This window comes from Scyliorhinus canicula, chromosome 11, assembly GCF_902713615.1.
Source record: "Scyliorhinus canicula chromosome 11, sScyCan1.1, whole genome shotgun sequence".
Taxonomy (NCBI): Eukaryota; Metazoa; Chordata; class Chondrichthyes; order Carcharhiniformes; family Scyliorhinidae; genus Scyliorhinus; species Scyliorhinus canicula.
Window position 1 is genome coordinate 168,202,049 of NC_052156.1, and position 19,908 is coordinate 168,221,956.

Consider the following 19,908-nt stretch of genomic DNA (forward strand, 5'->3'; position numbering starts at 1 on the left):
GGAGAGAGGGATGTGTATGCTGCACTGGTATTTAAATATGGCGCCAGCTGATGAATGGGCTGCCGGCTCGCCTGGAGGTTCAAAGGGGAACGCGCCTGTGCATAATTAATGAAGTGAAATGAAAATGAAAAAAAAAATGAAAATCGCTTATTGTCACGAGTAGGCTTCAATGAAGTTACTGTGAAAAGCCCCTAGTCGCCACATTCCGGCACCTGTTCGGGGAGGCTGGTACGGGAATTGAACCGTGCTGCTGGCCTGCCTTGGTCTGCTTTAAAATCCAGCGATTTAGCCCAGTGTGCTAAACCAGCCCCTGTTCCAAGTTCCAAGGATAAAGCCTGTGGGAATTCCCAAAGCCATTCGGCCAAAGGAGGCGTCGGCACTACGCTCGCCTTCAAAATGGGAGAATTCCGCCATCTGTTGGCTTTACCTTTTAAGAAGAAACAAAAGTGACACCATATCCATTTTCTGTCTGCCTGCTGGTAAGTTATTTTGACTAATCACATTCTGACGATCGTCTGACTCGAGGGCAGTCATGATATAAAGTTAGTGTTAATTTTCCAAACTACAGCTTTGTTGAGTTGATGCTTCTGCCCGAAGCTCAGTCGCTGTCAGATTTGGTTAAAAGATGATATTAATTCTACCAAATGCAGGCGGCCGATAAAAATGAAACTAATTGTATTGGACATTCCCAGCTTTTCATCGGCCAGATGTATTGTTGGGTATGGAGTTAATACTTTTCCAAATTTGATATCAACAACGATACACTCTGATGGGATTTTATTTCAAACATAGCTGAACACGATCTGGCTGCAGTCATCTGTTCACATAAAATCAAAGAACTTGCAGGGCCTGGGTGAGACCTCACCTCGAGGATTTTGCGCAGTTTTGGTCTTTTTATCTGAGAAAGGATATAGTTGTCTTCGAGGGAGTGCAGCAAAGGTTCACCAGATTGTTCCCTGGGATGTCAGGATTGTCGTCTGAGGAGAGATTGGGTTGACTGGACCTGTAGTCGCTGGAGTTCAGAAGAAATGAGAGGGGATTCATTGAAATGGAGGAAATTCTGGCAGGGCTGGGTAGACAGGATGCAGGGATGGTGCTTCCTGTGGCTCGGGGGTGGAGGTGATCTAGAACAAGGGGTCACAGTGATGGATACGGGCAGTTAGGAATGAGATGAGGAGAAACATCTTCAGTCAGAGGGTGATGAACCTGTGGAGTTCTTTACCGAGACCAAGTCACTGAATATATAAGAAGGAAATATAGATTTCTAAACTCTGAAGGTGTCCAGGGATAGGGGATGTGAAGGAATGGGTTAGGAGACATTCCAATTAGATGTCTCATTCATGTTAAGTATCCAATAATTGACGCTGATATGTAAAGGGGCTTCAGGTGGCCGTTGATTGGTGCGATGATAGAGTTTGGTGCAGAGTGTGTTCAAGGAAAAACAAAGGTGTTTGGGAAAGAAGCAGAACTCTGGACTCTACTCAACACCAGCCTGAAGCTAACAATGTCCACACAACCCCGCCCCCCCCCCCCCCCACTTTTTCTTTTTTTTCTGGAAAAGTTGTATCTCTCAACCATTTACATTTGCACAGTAACCATCCTCTGCTACCACTGTTAGTCCAGAGGTCAGTTCCTTTCCCAAATACCTTCATTTTCCTTGAACGGGGGAGCATGGGAGTGTAGCGTTGAGATGGGGTCCAGCCATGGTCGCGTTAAATGGCGGATCAGGCTGGGAGGGCCGAATGGCTTACACCTGCTTTTGTTTTCCTGTGTTTCTAGATTAATTTCCAAGTAGATATTTTTGTGTATATTGGGCTCACTTTTGCGCAAACTGGGATTTTAATGGTGCATGTATTTATTACAGTTGCCTCTGTAATATTCAGTTCAAAACGTGTTTTCCCTTGAAGCTTCGGCAGTTTATACTGATAACAACATGTGCATCTGACACTGTAACGGCACAGCCTGACTGATATGTGTACACGGAAACAGCACAGTCTGACTGGTATGTGTACACTAACGGCACAGCCTGACTGGTATGTGTACACTAACGGCACAGTCTGACAGGTATGTGTACACTAACGGTACAGTCTGACAGGTATGTGTACACTAACGGTACAGACTGACTGGTATGTGTACACTAACGGTACAGTCTGACTGGTATGTGTACACTAACGGTACAGCCTGACTGGTATGTGTACACTAACGGTACAGTCTGAGTGGTATGTGTACACTAACGGTACAGCCTGACTGGTATGTTTACACTAGCGGTACAGTCTGACTGGTATGTGTACACGGAAACAGCACAGTCTGACTGGTATGTGTACACTAACGGTACAGCCTGACTGGTATGTGTACACTAACGGTACAGCCTGACTGGTATGTGTACACTAACGGTACAGCCTGACTGGTATGTGTACACTAACGGTACAGTCTGACTGGTATGTGTACACTAACGGTACAGTCTGACTGGTATGTGTACACTAACGGTACAGTCTGACTGGTATGTGTACACGGAAACAGCACAGTCTGACTGGTATGTGTACACTAACGGCACAGCCTGACTGGTATGTGTACACTAATGGTACAGTCTGACTGGTATGTGTACACGGAAACAGCACAGCCTGACTGGTATGTGTACACTAACGGTACAGTCTGACTGGTATGTGTACACTAAAGGTACAGTCTGACTGGTATGTGTACACTAACGGTACAGCCTGACTGGTATGTGTACACTAATGGTACAGTCTGACTGGTATGTGTACACTAACGGTACAGTCTGACTGGTATGTGTACACTAACGGTACAGCCTGACTGGTATGTGTACACTAACGGTACAGTCTGACTGGTATGTGTACACTAACGGTACAGTCTGACTAGTATGTGTACACTAACGGTACAGTCTGACTGGTATGTGTACACTAACGGCACAGTCTGACTGGTATGTGTACACTAACGGTACAGTCTGACTGGTATGTGTACACTAATGGTACAGTCTGACTGGTATGTGTACACTAACGGTACAGCCTGACTGGTATGTGTACACTAACGGTACAGTCTGACTGGTATGTGTACACTAACGGTACAGTCTGACTAGTATGTGTACACTAACGGTACAGCCTGACTGGTATGTGTACACTAACGGTACAGTCTGACTGGTATGTGTACACTAACGGTACAGTCTGACTAGTATGTGTACACTAACGGTACAGTCTGACTGGTATGTGTACACTAACGGCACAGTCTGACTGGTATGTGTACACTAACGGTACAGTCTGACTGGTATGTGTACACTAATGATACAGTCTGACTGGTATGTGGACACTAACGGCACAGTCTGACTGGTATGTGTACACTAACGGTACAGTCTGACTGGTATGTGTACACTAACGGCACAGCCTGACTGGTATGTGTACACTAACGGTACAGTCTGACTAGTATGTGTACACGGAAACGGTACAGTCTGACTGGTATGTTTACACTAACGGTACAGTCTGACTGGTATGTGTACACTGAAACGGTACAGCCTGACTGGTATGTGTACACTAACGGTACAGCCTGACTGGTATGTGTACACTAACGGTACAGCCTGACTGGTATGTGTACACGGAAACGGTACAGTCTGACTGGTATGTTTACACTAACGGTACAGTCTGACTGGTATGTGTACACGGAAACGGCACAGTCTGAGTGGTATGTGTACACTAACGGTACAGTCTGACTGGTATGTGTACACTAACGGTACAGTCTGACTGGTATGTGTACACGGAAACGGCACAGTCTGAGTGGTATGTGTACACTAACGGTACAGTCTGACTGGTATGTGTACACGGAAACGGCACAGCCTGACTGGTATGTGTACACTAATGGTACAGCCTGACTGGTATGTGTACACTAACGGTACAGTCTGACTGGTATGTGTACACTAACGGCACAGCCTGACTGGTATGTGTACACTAACGGCACAGTCTGGCTGCTATGTGTACACTAATGGTACAGTCTGACTGGTATGTGTACACTAACGGTACAGTCTGACTGGTATGTGTACACTAACGGTACAGTCTGACTGGTATGTGTACACTAACGGTACAGTCTGACTGGTATGTGTACACTAACGGTACAGCCTGACTGGTATGTGTACACTAACGGTACAGTCTGACTGGTATGTGTACACTAACGGTACAGTCTGACTAGTATGTGTACACTAACGGTACAGCCTGACTGGTATGTGTACACTAACGGTACAGTCTGACTGGTATGTGTACACTAACGGTACAGTCTGACTAGTATGTGTACACTAACGGTACAGTCTGACTGGTATGTGTACACTAACGGCACAGTCTGACTGGTATGTGTACACTAACGGTACAGTCTGACTGGTATGTGTACACTAATGGTACAGTCTGACTGGTATGTGGACACTAACGGCACAGTCTGACTGGTATGTGTACACTAACGGTACAGTCTGACTGGTATGTGTACACTAACGGTACAGTCTGACTAGTATGTGTACACGGAAACGGTACAGTCTGACTGGTATGTTTACACTAACGGTACAGTCTGACTGGTATGTGTACACTGAAACGGTACAGCCTGACTGGTATGTGTACACTAACGGTACAGCCTGACTGGTATGTGTACACTAACGGTACAGCCTGACTGGTATGTGTACACGGAAACGGTACAGTCTGACTGGTATGTTTGCACTAACGGTACAGTCTGACTGGTATGTGTACACGGAAACGGCACAGTCTGAGTGGTATGTGTACACTAACGGTACAGTCTGACTGGTATGTGTACACTAACGGTACAGTCTGACTGGTATGTGTACACGGAAACGGCACAGTCTGAGTGGTATGTGTACACTAACGGTACAGTCTGACTGGTATGTGTACACGGAAACGGCACAGCCTGACTGGTATGTGTACACTAATGGTACAGCCTGACTGGTATGTGTACACTAACGGTACAGTCTGACTGGTATGTGTACACTAACGGCACAGCCTGACTGGTATGTGTACACTAACGGCACAGTCTGGCTGCTATGTGTACACTAACGGTACAGTCTGACTGGTATGTGTACACTAATGGTACAGTCTGACTGGTATGTGTACACTAATGGTACAGTCTGACTAGTATGTGTACACTAACGGTACAGTCTGACTGGTATGTGTACACTAATGGTACAGTCTGACTGGTATGTGTACACTAACGGTACAGCCTGACTGGTATGTGTACACTAACGGCACAGCCTGACTGGTATATGTACACTAACGGTACAGCCTGACTGGTATGTGTACACTAACGGCACAGCCTGACTGGTATGTGTACACGGAAACGGTACAGTCTGACTGGTATGTGTACACTAACGGCACAGTCTGACTGGTATGTGTACACTAACGGTACAGTCTGACTAGTATGTGTACACTAACGGTACAGCCTGACTGGTATGTGTACACTAACGGTACAGTCTGACTGGTATGTGTACACTAACGGTACAGTCTGACTAGTATGTGTACACTAACGGTACAGTCTGACTGGTATGTGTACACTAACGGCACAGTCTGACTGGTATGTGTACACTAACGGTACAGTTTGACTGGTATGTGTACACTAATGGTACAGTCTGACTGGTATGTGGACACTAACGGCACAGTCTGACTGGTATGTGTACACTAACGGTACAGTCTGACTGGTATGTGTACACTAACGGCACAGCCTGACTGGTATGTGTACACTAACGGTACAGTCTGACTAGTATGTGTACACGGAAACGGTACAGTCTGACTGGTATGTTTACACTAACGGTACAGTCTGACTGGTATGTGTACACTGAAACGGTACAGCCTGACTGGTATGTGTACACTAACGGTACAGCCTGACTGGTATGTGTACACTAACGGTACAGCCTGACTGGTATGTGTACACGGAAACGGTACAGTCTGACTGGTATGTTTACACTAACGGTACAGTCTGACTGGTATGTGTACACGGAAACGGCACAGTCTGAGTGGTATGTGTACACTAACGGTACAGTCTGACTGGTATGTGTACACTAACGGTACAGTATGACTGGTATGTGTACACGGAAACGGCACAGTCTGAGTGGTATGTGTACACTAACGGTACAGTCTGACTGGTATGTGTACACGGAAACGGCACAGCCTGACTGGTATGTGTACACTAATGGTACAGCCTGACTGGTATGTGTACACTAACGGTACAGTCTGACTGGTATGTGTACACTAACGGCACAGCCTGACTGGTATGTGTACACTAACGGCACAGTCTGGCTGCTATGTGTACACTAATGGTACAGTCTGACTGGTATGTGTACACTAACGGTACAGTCTGACTGGTATGTGTACACTAACAGTACAGTCTGACTGGTATGTGTACACTAACGGTACAGTCTGACTGGTATGTGTACACTAACGGTACAGCCTGACTGGTATGTGTACACTAACGGTACAGTCTGACTGGTATGTGTACACTAACGGTACAGTCTGACTAGTATGTGTACACTAACGGTACAGCCTGACTGGTATGTGTACACTAACGGTACAGTCTGACTGGTATGTGTACACTAACGGTACAGTCTGACTAGTATGTGTACACTAACGGTACAGTCTGACTGGTATGTGTACACTAACGGCACAGTCTGACTGGTATGTGTACACTAACGGTACAGTCTGACTGGTATGTGTACACTAATGGTACAGTCTGACTGGTATGTGGACACTAACGGCACAGTCTGACTGGTATGTGTACACTAACGGTACAGTCTGACTGGTATGTGTACACTAACGGTACAGTCTGACTAGTATGTGTACACGGAAACGGTACAGTCTGACTGGTATGTTTACACTAACGGTACAGTCTGACTGGTATGTGTACACTGAAACGGTACAGCCTGACTGGTATGTGTACACTAACGGTACAGCCTGACTGGTATGTGTACACTAACGGTACAGCCTGACTGGTATGTGTACACGGAAACGGTACAGTCTGACTGGTATGTTTGCACTAACGGTACAGTCTGACTGGTATGTGTACACGGAAACGGCACAGTCTGAGTGGTATGTGTACACTAACGGTACAGTCTGACTGGTATGTGTACACGGAAACGGCACAGTCTGAGTGGTATGTGTACACTAACGGTACAGTCTGACTGGTATGTGTACACGGAAACGGCACAGCCTGACTGGTATGTGTACACTAATGGTACAGCCTGACTGGTATGTGTACACTAACGGCACAGCCTGACTGGTATGTGTACACTAACGGCACAGTCTGGCTGCTATGTGTACACTAACGGTACAGTCTGACTGGTATGTGTACACTAATGGTACAGTCTGACTGGTATGTGTACACTAATGGTACAGTCTGACTGGTATGTGTACACTAACGGTACAGTCTGACTGGTATGTGTACACTAATGGTACAGTCTGACTGGTATGTGTACACTAACGGTACAGCCTGACTGGTATGTGTACACTAACGGCACAGCCTGACTGGTATGTGTACACGGAAACGGTACAGTCTGACTGGTATATGTACACTAACGGTACAGTCTGACTGGTATGTGTACACTAACGGTACAGCCTGACTGGTATATGTACACTAACGGTACAGTCTGACTGGTGTGTGTACACTAACGGCACAGACTGTTAAGTGAACACAGTGGGCGGGATTTTCCGACAACCCGCCGGGTCAACGAGTCCCCAGGGGGCAACGTGAAACCTGCCCTGCCACTCCGACGCCGGCTGCCGTATTCTCTGGCGCCCGGTTTCGAGCGGGGGTGTGGATCACGCCACACCAGTCGGGGGCCGTTGGCAGCGGCCCCCTGGCAATTCTCGGGACCTCGATGGGCCGAGTGGTCATCGGTTTCTGGCCAGTCCTACCGGCGTGGATTGGACACGATCCCACATGGCGGGACCTCGCGGGTAAATTGGCTGGTGCGGTCCTCGGGACGGTGCGGGGGGATCTGATCCTGGGGGGGGGGGGGCCCACACGGTGGCCTGGCCCGTGATCGGGTCCCACCGATCCGCAGGCGGGCCTGTGCCGTGGGGGCAATCCTTCCTTCCGCGCCAGCCCCTGTAGGGCTACACCATGGCCGGCGCGGAGAAGACACCCCCCCCTGCGCATGCACCAGAATAAGCCGGCCTATCTACGCATGTGCTGAGCCACGCCGGCGGTTCTGCGCATGTGGTAACTCACACAATTCCGTCGGCGCTGGATGGTGCGGCGCCAACCCTTCCACCGCTGGCCTCGCCCCCAGACGTGCGAGGATTCCGCAACTTCCTGTTTGCCCAACGCCGGAGTGGTTCACGCCATTTTTTACGCTGCGTTGGGCCATCACCCCGATCCGGGAGAATCCCATCCTGTAACTCGAGAAGAATGAGGGGGGGATGTTGTAGAAACATATAGATTTAAGAAGGGGATTGATAAGATAGAAGCTGGGAGATTATTTCCACTGGCGGGTGAAACTAGAACTAGGGGGCATAGTCTCAAAATAAGGGGAAGTAGATTTAGGACTGAGTTGAGGAGGAACTATTACACCCAAAGGGTTGTGAATCTGTGGAATTCTTTGCCCAGTGAAGCAGTTGAGGCTCCTTCATTAAATGTTTTCAAGGTAAGTAAAGGAATTGAGGATTATGGTGAGTGGGTGGGTAAGTGGAGCTGAGTCAACAAAAAAATTAGCCATGATCTTATTGAATGGCGGAGCAGACTCGAGGGGTCAGATGGCCAATCCTGCTCCTAGTTCTTATAATCTTGTGTTAACTACACCATCAGATTGTGTAAGTACCACTGCACTGACTGCTATGTGCATTGTTACTGTGCACAGTGACGGGGTGCGTGTACAGTGTTACTGTGCAGAGTGACGGGGTGCGTGCACAGTGTTACTGTGCAGAGTGATGGGGTGCGTGCACAGTGTTACTGTGCAGAGTGATGGGGTGTGTGTACAGTGTTACTGTGCAGACTGGCAGGGTGCGTGCACAGTGTTACTGTGCAGAGTGATGGGGTGTGTGCACAGCGTTACTGTGCAGAGTGACGGGGTGCGTGTACAGTGTTACTGTGCAGAGTGATGGGGTGTGTGCACAGTGTTACTGTGCAGACTGGCAGGGTGCGTGTACAGTGTTTCTGTGCAGAGTGATGGGGTGTGTGTACAGTGTTACTGTGCAGACTGACGGGGTGCGTGCACAGTGTTACTGTGCAGAGTGATGGGGTGCGTGCACAGTGTTACTGTGCAGAGTGATGGGGTGTGTGTACAGTGTTACTGTGCAGACTGGCAGGGTGCGTGCACAGTGTTACTGTGCAGAGTGATGGGGTGTGTGCACAGCGTTACTGTGCAGAGTGACGGGGTGCGTGTACAGTGTTACTGTGCAGAGTGATGGGGTGTGTGCACAGTGTTACTGTGCAGACTGGCAGGGTGCGTGTACAGTGTTACTGTGCAGAGTGATGGGGTGTGTGTACAGTGTTACTGTGCAGAGTGACGAGGTGTGTGTACAGTGTTACTGTGCAGACTGACGGGGTGTGTGTACAGTGTTACTGTGCAGACTGACGGGGTGTGTGTACAGTGTTACTGTGCAGACTGACGGGGTGTGTGTACAGTGTTACTGTGCAGACTGGCAGGGTGTGTGTACAGTGTTACTGTGCAGAGTGATGGGGTGTGTGTACAGTGTTACTGTGCAGACTGACTGGGTGCGTGTACAGTGTTACTGTGCAGACTGACTGGGTGCGTGTACAGTGTTACTGTGCAGACTGACTGGGTGCGTGTACAGTGTTACTGTGCAGAGTGACGGGGTGCGTGTACAGTGTTACTGTGCAGAGTGATGGGGTGTGTGTACAGTGTTACTGTGCAGAGTGATGGGGTGTGTGCACAGTGTTACTGTGCAGACTGGCAGGGTGCGTGTACAGTGTTTCTGTGCAGAGTGATGGGGTGTGTGTACAGTGTTACTGTGCAGACTGACGGGGTGCGTGCACAGTGTTACTGTGCAGAGTGATGGGGTGCGTGCACAGTGTTACTGTGCAGAGTGATGGGGTGTGTGTACAGTGTTACTGTGCAGACTGGCAGGGTGCGTGCACAGTGTTACTGTGCAGAGTGATGGGGTGTGTGCACAGCGTTACTGTGCAGAGTGACGGGGTGCGTGTACAGTGTTACTGTGCAGAGTGATGGGGTGTGTGCACAGTGTTACTGTGCAGACTGGCAGGGTGCGTGTACAGTGTTACTGTGCAGAGTGATGGGGTGTGTGTACAGTGTTACTGTGCAGACTGACGGGGTGCGTGTACAGTGTTACTGTGCAGAGTGACGAGGTGTGTGTACAGTGTTACTGTGCAGACTGACGGGGTGTGTGTACAGTGTTACTGTGCAGACTGACGGGGTGTGTGTACAGTGTTACTGTGCAGACTGACGGGGTGTGTGTACAGTGTTACTGTGCAGACTGGCAGGGTGTGTGTACAGTGTTACTGTGCAGAGTGATGGGGTGTGTGTACAGTGTTACTGTGCAGACTGACTGGGTGCGTGTACAGTGTTACTGTGCAGACTGACTGGGTGCGTGTACAGTGTTACTGTGCAGACTGACTGGGTGCGTGTACAGTGTTACTGTGCAGACTGACTGGGTGCGTGTACAGTGTTACTGTGCAGAGTGATGGGGTGTGTGCACAGCGTTACTGTGCAGAGTGACTGGGTGCGTGTACAGTGTTACTGTGCAGACTGACTGGGTGCGTGTACAGTGCTATGAAGCTGTACTCAAGAACTCAATGGCAGCTGCTGCTTTCCGACCACAAGGACTCCCCCTGCTGATTAAAGCAGAATCTGGTGTTCAATATATAATTACAGTACTCAGATTGCATGAGAGAAGCATGCAATGTTTTTTCTTGGAAAAAAAGTCAGGTCACATTAGAGAAATACTTCATGCGAATGACATTGTGCAGACACGGGGCGAAGAAAACCTTCTTAAAACTGGTGAAATTCTGAGCTGATTTTGCAGCCAGCTACCCGATTGAACAAAAACGTCTCCATTCAGTGTTTATCGAGTGAAATCACGACATTATATCGAGGAGTCATTTCCTATTTGTGAAAGGTTTGAATTTGCAATCTTTTCCTTGCATTGATAGTTGATTAATTTCACAGTTAGTAGAATAATTCTAAACTTGATGATCCGTTTGCCCCTCAAAGATAATTCACGGAAAGCAAAGAAATGCAGATCCTGGAATTCTGAGTAAAAACCAGGAACACGGGAATTCTTGCCAACACCAACTTCCATTTAACATTCAGCAGCTTTAACCTACTGTAATGACCCAAGGTGCTCACAACAGCAACTATCAAATAAAGGATGACCAAATTAGGCAGCGTCTGTGAGGGAGAAACAGGCAGGTTATTGTTACAGCTACATAAAGATCCCTCTTAAAATGCCTTTTGAATTTTGATCTTGTCTATTCTCTATTTCCACCATTTCCTGTATCTGTCCCACCAATCAGATTAGGATAAGGTTGCTTCACTGGAGAGTGAAGGTCTCCATCATAGTTGTTGACATATTCATGGCGGGATTCTCCGTTTGAGAGGAGCGTCCAGGGTGCCACCCCCCCCCCCCTACCCCAGGGGACCGTCCAGGGTGCCACCCCCCACTCCCACCCCGGGGGACCGTCCAGGGTGCCACCCCCCCCCCCCCCCCCCATCCCGGGGGCAGTTGAATACATCTGAGTGTCTTGCTTGGCTATTTCCGAGGGGCATTTAAGAGTCAACCACATTGTTGTGGGTCTGGAGTCACATGTAGGCCAGACCGGGTAAGGACGGCAGATTTCCTTCCCCAGAAGAACATAAGTGAACCAGATGTGTTTTCATGACAATCGACAATTGTTTCATTGTCACCATTAGACTTTTAATTCCAGAAATTTTATTGACTTTAAATTCCACCTCCATCATGGTGGGATTTGAACCCATCTCCCCAGATAATTACTCTGGGTTATTTGGACAGTGACAATACTGCGACGCCACCTCATCCCCATTTTTATCTAATTTTTGTGACACCTAATCACCGCTCAAACAGACATACTGGGCAGGATTCTTCGAAAACTGGCAGGGCGGGCAACTCCGGCGCGAAGGAGTGGCGTGAACCACTCCGGCGTCAGGCCGCCCTGGAGGTGCGGAATCCTTCAGGCGCTAGGCCACCACCGGAGTGGTTTGCACCGCGCCAACCAGCGCCGAAGGGCCTCTGCCAGCCGGCGCAAGTTGGCACATGCGCGGGAGCGCCAGATTATACTGGCACCATCCCAGGGCATGCGCGCGCGCGGGGGGGGGTTCATCTCCGCACCGGCATCGCGGAGGAATAGAGTACCCCTTCTGCACAGGCCCGCCTGCGGATCGGTGGGCTCTGATTGCGGGTCAGGCCACGATGGGGGCACCCGCCGGGGCCAGATCCCCCCGCGACCCCCCGAGGACCCCGGAGTCCACATCCCGGACCTTGTCCCGCCGGCAAATACCTGTCGTAACATACGCCAGCGGGACCGGCCGAATGTGGGCGGCTACTTGGCCCATAGCGGGCCGGAGAATCACCGGGCGGCAGGGGCGGCTCAAGGCACCGGCAACTCGGGCAGTCGCCCGGGGCGCCATGTGCTAGGGGGCGCCAGAGACTCGGGTCCGGCGCATGCGCAGTTGGGCAGGTGCCAACCAGCGCATGCGCGGTGGCCGCCCTCCCCAGGGCGCCCCCCCCCCGCCCCCCCGCCGGGTCCGCCCCCCCCCCCCCCCCCCCCCCCCCCCCCCCCCCCCCCCCCCGCCGGTCATAATATAAAATATGACAATTTCTTACATCCATCGCACTATATTTTGAATGACATTTGCTGATGTCCAAATTTCAATCAGGTTTTCATGTAATGTCTGAAAACACAGTTATATGAATATTGGAGTGCTATATACTTGGGAATCATATGGACCCAGAAAATATATCCTTGTTCTAAGAATACTTGCAGTAGACTAAATAATTTGCCGTCTCTTTGCTATTTTTGGCTCAGGAATCCTTTTCCAGCTCTCAAAGGTTTAAACTCTAATCTCAGGAGAAAATGCCAGTATTTCAATCTGCTCTAAGAGTTAATCCGATTACTCATATTAACTAACTTTAATTAATAGTTACAGACTATTAATCAATTTTGATTAAACAAGGCCACAACTACTCTTATTTATAGAAAATCAAAGATAGCGACAGCCGATAGTTCCTTAGGTAAAGTCTGTTGCGTATTTAGATACAAAAAGCAAAGGGCAAGTTTCCAGACCATAATAAACTCTTCAGATAATGTCATAAACCATGAAAAGAAAGTTGTTCTAATTTATGAGCATGAAGATACCTGGAGCCTGAGTCATATAAATGTAATAAATATATGTATAAATTAAATATAATATCTAAAAACATGGATAGATACTCTTCTCCTGAGAATACTTTTATCACTGAAGTATTACAATTACTGTTATACTTCTGACCACTCATTGTCAATGTTGCCACTGTTTGTGTTGTAGGTTGGTGCGGATTCTGGTTTGACAACATTCAAACTGGTGTTTATGGGGTCAGTGTTAATATGGTCCATTCAGAGACAGATCACAGGCGCGATTCTCCGACCCCCCACGCCGGGTGGGAGAATCGCAGGGGTGCCGGGCGATTCCTGCCACGCTTCCCTGGCAACCGCACACGATTCTCCCACCCCCCCCAAAACGGCGTGCCGAATTTTACGACAGACCGCTCAGAGAATCACCGCTCGCCGTTTCTAAAGGTCCAGCGGCGATTTTCCGGCCCGCATGGGCCGAGCGGCCTGCCCAATCTGACCGGTTCACGCCGGCGCCAACCACACCTGGTCGCTGCTGGCGTGAACAGCGCGCGAACGCTGCGTGTGCGGCCTGTGGGGGGGGGGGGGGGGGGTGGGAGGGGGGTGGGAGGGAGGATCGAGCACCAGGGGGGTGCTCAGGAGGGGTCTGGCCCGCGATCGGTGCCCACCGATCGGCGGGCCGGCGTCTCTAAAGGACGCACTCTTTTTCCTCCACCGCCCCGCAAGATCAATCCTCCATGTCTTGCGGGGCGCCCCCGGGGAGGACAGCATCCGCGCATGCGCCGCCGGCTGCATCATTTATGCGGCGCCGCTTTGACGCGGGCACCAAGGCCCGGCGCGCGAAATTGACGCGGCGCCGCTCCCTCCATACCCATCCTATCCATGTATTTGTCAAGATGCCTTTTGAACGGCGTTAATGTATCTGCTTCCACAACCTCCCTTGGCAACGCGTTCCAGCCACTCACCACCCTCTGCGTAAAAAAACCACATCTCCTCTAAACTTTGCCCCACGGACCTTAAACCTATGCCCCCTGGTGACTGACCTCTCCATCCTGGGAAAGAGTGCCTGCCCATCCACTCTATCCATTCCCCTCATCATTTTGTAGACCTCTATCAGGTCGCCCCTCAACCTCCGTTCTGGAGGAAGGATCAGAATGAAAGGTTTCCAAATTTGCCAATGAGATAAAAATAGGTGGAAGGGCACATTGTGATGAGGATGTTGTGATTCTGTAATGGGCAGCACAGTAGCACAATGGGGAGCACTGTTGCTTCACAGCTCCAGGATCCCAGGTTCGATTCCCGGCTTAGGTCACTGTCTGTGTGGAGTCTGCTCGTTCTCCCCGTGTGTGCGTGGGTTTCCTCCGGGTGCTCTGGTTTCCTCTCACAGTCCAAAGATGAGCGGGTTAGGTGGATTGGCCATGATAAATTGCCCTTAGTGTCCAAAAAGGTTGGTTGGGGTTCCTGGATTACGGGGGTAAAGTGGAGGTGTGTGCTTAAGTAGGGTGCTCTTTCCAGGGGCCATGCAGACTTGATGGGCCAAATAGCCTCCTTCTCCACTGTAAATTCTATGATTCTATGATATGGATAGGTTGGGCAAAAACCTGGAAAATGGAGTTGTGTGGGGAAATGTGAGGTCATGCACTTGGGTAGGAGGAATAAAAAGGTAGGTTATTAACTAAATGTAGAAAGACTGCAGGTGAGGGAAGTACAGAGGGATCTAGGTGTTCAAGCGAATAAATCACCAAAAGCTAGCAGGCAGGCCCAACATGTCGTTAAGAAGCCAAACTGCAGTTTGGCCTTTGTTGCAAAGGGGTTGGAGTTTAAAAATACGGCGGTTTTGTTGCAATTGTACAGGGTGTTGGTGAGGCCACATCTGGAATACTGCGTACATTTCTGGTCCCCTTGCCTAAAAAAAGGATACAGTAAGATTGGAGGTACTGCAGGAGATTCACCGGGCTAATTCCTGGGATGAGGAGAGGGTTGGCCTATGAAGAGAGATTAAATAGTCTGGGCCTGTATTCCTTGAAGTTCCGAAGAGTGAGGGCTGATCTTATTCAACATATAAGATCCTGAGGGGGCTGACAGGATAGATTGTGAGATGTTTTCACTGGTGGGAGGGTCTTGAACAAGGGGACATCGATACAAGATAAAGGGCCAATGATTTAAAACTGAGATGAGTAGAAATTCCTTCTGGCAGAGGGTGGGGAATCTCTGGAATTCTTTGTTCCAGAGGGAGGTGGGGGTGGGATTATCAGAAGTATTTAAAGTGGAGGTGGATAAAAATAGATGGATTGAGGAATCGAGGTTGTGGTGAAATGGCACAGACAAGGGGCGTGATTCTCCGCTCCCCACGCCGGGTGGGAGAATCGCGGGAGGGCCGGGCGACTAATTTCACGCCCCCCTGGCGCTCCCCGCGATTCCCTCACCCCGAACGGCGATTCTCCGACGCGGATGGGCCGAGCGGCCTGCCATTCGCGTCCGTTTCACGATGGCGGCAACCACACCTGGTCGCTGCCGTCGTGAACATGGGCGTCAAAGGCCTGTTTGAAGCTTGTGGGGGGCGGAGAGGGGAGTGAGTACCACGGCCGTGCTCAGGAGGGGACTGGCCCGTGATCGGTGCTCACCGATCGTCAGGCCAGCGTCTCAAAGCGACGCACTCTTTCCCCCTCCACCGCCCTGCAAGATCAAGCCGCCACGTCTTGCGGGGCAGCGGAGGGGAAGACGGCCACCGCGCATGCACGGGTTTGAGCCGTCAGCCGTCGTAGCGTCAGCCGCGCATGCGCGGGTTGGAGCCAGCCAACCTGCGCATGCGCAGCTGACGTCACATAGGCGCCGCTGTCGCGTCATTCTCGGCCCGCCACCTTGACGCAAGCATCAAGGCCCGGCGGCCGAGAATAACGGAGCGCCGTTCCTAGCCCCCCGGGTGGGGGTGAATACAGTGAGAGGAGCGGCCTCCGAGGCCGTCGTGAAACTCGGCCGAGTTCACTGCGGCCTTCCCGATTTTTCCCGGGAGCGGAGAATTCCGTCCAAGCAGTTGAGGTTGGCCTAGATCAGCCATGATCGTGTTGAATGGCGGTGCAGGGTTGAAGGGTCTGGTGGCCGATTCCTGCTTCTATTTCTTGTGTTCCTGTGAGCCCATCTCTGGAATACACCCAGCCCCCCCCCCGAAATGAAAATCCCTCCTGTACAATCCCTCTTGTGCAGGCACTTTATCACGAGGCGGGCACACTTAGACACAGCTTGCCTCTCAGATCAAAATCCAGTCTATTGAGACTGGAGACATTGAATGCACAGAAGGGCACCAATCGGCCCATCAGGTTCATGCTAGCTCTTTGCAGAGCAATCCAGTCAGTACCACTGCCCGCTTGTTTCCTGTAGGTTTATTTCCTTCAAACGGACATCCAATGTCCTTTCAAAATCATTGATCATTTCCGCTACTGCTGCTCTCATGGACAGTGAGTAGAATGATCTGGATCAATAACTGAGCTGATGACCTAAACCCACTCCTATGGCGAGGAAAGGTAAGTTTCAGCATCTGTATTTAACTGATCCCAATATCCAGAGGGGAAAAGGGAGGTGGTAATCAATGGGCTGAAGAAAGAGGTGTTAAAACAACAGAAGTTGCATCATTTAGAATTTCCATGTGCTACCAATTTCAGAGTAAGAGGTAAAAGAACTTGCTCCCTCCCATCATAAACACAACAAAATAAAGAGAGAATCTTTTCCAATGGGTATTCAATATAATTAATAAGAACATGTGGACATCTGGAACGATATCATAAATTCAGTGACTGCTGTTGAGCAGGTTAATTGGACTGTGCAGAATAAATTACACTGAATAACGCAGGAAAAAATTATCCGAAGCTCCCATCTGTTACTGATCAGCTGCTAACATTTCTGAATTTTTGTCGGCAGTATTGTGCGGTTTGATGTTGAATTGAATGGTTATATGGTTTAGAGTCTAAAATCCTGTAAAAAATGTCTGTACTTCTGTCCAGCAAATGTTTGCGGCCCAGATTCCCCAGCCACAAGGGTCCACGTTTCGTTAGCAAGCCGTGGAATGTGTCAAATCAAAGGAGATCCAAGTTTGAAATTGCTTAATGGGATTTGGTTGCCAATTTATTTTTGTACTAATATGCAATATTTTTAGCATTGGACGTGATCTTGTGAAGCAAAGAACTCTGGCTCCTGAAGGGACAGCAGGGCAAGGATTAATTTACAAAGTTTGAATGTATTTAGATGTGGAGCCCCACAATAGAACACTCCCAGTGCACAACTGAATGAGAAAGCTGTATTAAATGGGCTACAGTGCTGAATCTTTCCAAACAAAGATCATAGCGAGCTGGTGGGGATGAGAAAATATCAGCCATGCTTGAATGGCAGAGCAGACTTGATGGGCCGAGCGGCCTAATTCTGCTCCTATATCTTATGGTCTTCTGGTCTTATGGTGTTGTTTGTTATTTATGTTCTAACGTATGCCCCAAATTGTGATTTGGACTGTAACCTTCTAATCTCCCTAAACCACAGAGTCTTTTGGAAGAGATGATAAAGCGAGATCCTGTCTGCTCCCTCATGTGGATGTAAATGATCCCATGACATTATTTCAAAGGGAGATTATCTTGGGCGTCCTGCCCAATGTTCATCCCCCAGCGAACAACACTGAGAAAAGCAGGTGACCTGATCATTGTCCTCTTGCTGTTTGGGGGAATTGCTGTGTGCAAATTGGACACAGCTTTTTCGACATCATCATAGACGACACATCATCGGCAGTAAAGTGCTTTGGATTAAGCTGAAATTGTGAAAGGTGCCATATAAATGCAAGTCTTTCATTTCAGTATGGGTGAAAGAGGGAGAAACTCAAGTGATGCTCAATCCAGCTGCGCTAGCAGCCTTTGCTTTGAATATCAGTGACGTTTCCATCTCCAAAACTTCCGCAACTCTTTGTGGGGTCAGACTGGGCTGCACGGTTGATGAAAAATGAAAATGGCTTATTGTCACGAGTAGGCTTCAATGAAGTTACTGTGAAAAGCCCCTAGTCGCCACATTCCGGCGCCTGTCCGGGGAGGCTGTTACGGGCTGATGTGAGTAATAGTGTGGCTGGCATCATGTCAATAAGATATATCTGGTTTTGAAGACAGCAGACTTACAGACAATGGTCCGACATGCCAATCCTCTGCTATTAAAGTGTGTGACACATTGAAGAGAGTTTAATATTAATGGTTGTTGCAGTTGGACAGAGTGTAAATAGGAAGATTATCCTGGATGTCCCTGTGGAATGTTCTTGTCACATCAGGAGGAAGGGAATTATATCAAGGAAATCCTATTTCCTTTTGGTGAAAGTACACCAAGGGGATGTGTTGTAAAGGGCTCAGGGTTCAAATAAAACCCCACACGTTTGTGATGTGGGTTTGAACTCTTGTGGATTTATAACAGACATTTAATTTGTCATTTCCCAACAATAGAAATAAAATCAGATTTGGAACTTCTACATCATGTTACTGCATTTCAATGTATACGGCACTATTCTACTAACAAGAGTTCTATTTTTTATTCATTCATTGGGATATGAATGAATGGGATACTACTGTATTAGCCAGCTCACCATCAGGGCGTGATTCAACAGAAAACAATTAAAGTCCGTTTTTGGTCATGTTTGGCAGGGTGTTTCTTGGTGGCCGCCATGCCGGGATTCACCCCGCTATTCACTGGCACTTTGCTGGTTTTTTGGGTCTCGAGGCAATTCCCCCCTCCACCAAGGCTTCACTTTAGTTTATTTGCTGCTCAGTAGCTGAGCTCGCTGGCAGGAATTCCCCCTCGCAGATCGGAGTGCCACTGTGATTGGCAGCCACGATCTCGACATGCCCTCCCCTTTCAGGCCCACCCGCTTTCTAACACACACTCCCTTGAACACTGGCTCTCACAGACACACTCAGTCTGACTCACACTCACTCAGTCACTCACTCACTGTAACATTCACTCTCACACACTCATTGTCACACATGCTCACCCTCACACACTCACTCTCACACACCCTCATTCACTCATTCACATGAGTGCTCATAAACACTCACTCACACAAACACGCTGAATTGCGCCCATTGTCTTTAGGATGGTGGTCCCGGGTGAGCAGCCTCCCTTTCATTGACTTCCTCTTCCTCTGGAGGGGGTATCTAATCTCATAGAAAATAGAAGCAGGAGGAGGCCATTCGACCCTTCCATTGAGCAACCATTCTATCCCCAACAACACAGCTGAAATCAGCAGCTCACCAGATGTGTGAATCTTGGGGGGGGTCTGCACCCATCTCTCGGATTTCCTCCGGGTGCTCCGGTTTCCTCCCACATGTACCGAAAGACATGCTTGTTAGGTGAGTTGAACATTCTGAATTCTCCCTCCGTGTACCCGAACAGGCACTGGAGTGTGGCGACTAGGGGATTTTCACAGTAACTTCATTGGAGTGTTAATGTAAGCCTACTTGTGACAATAAAGATTATTCTTTTAAAAATGTTTTAATTTAAATGGCCGATGCGTAACTAGTTTTTACATCCAATTTTCAGAGCAACATAGAAAAACAATTTTTAAAAATGTATTTACAG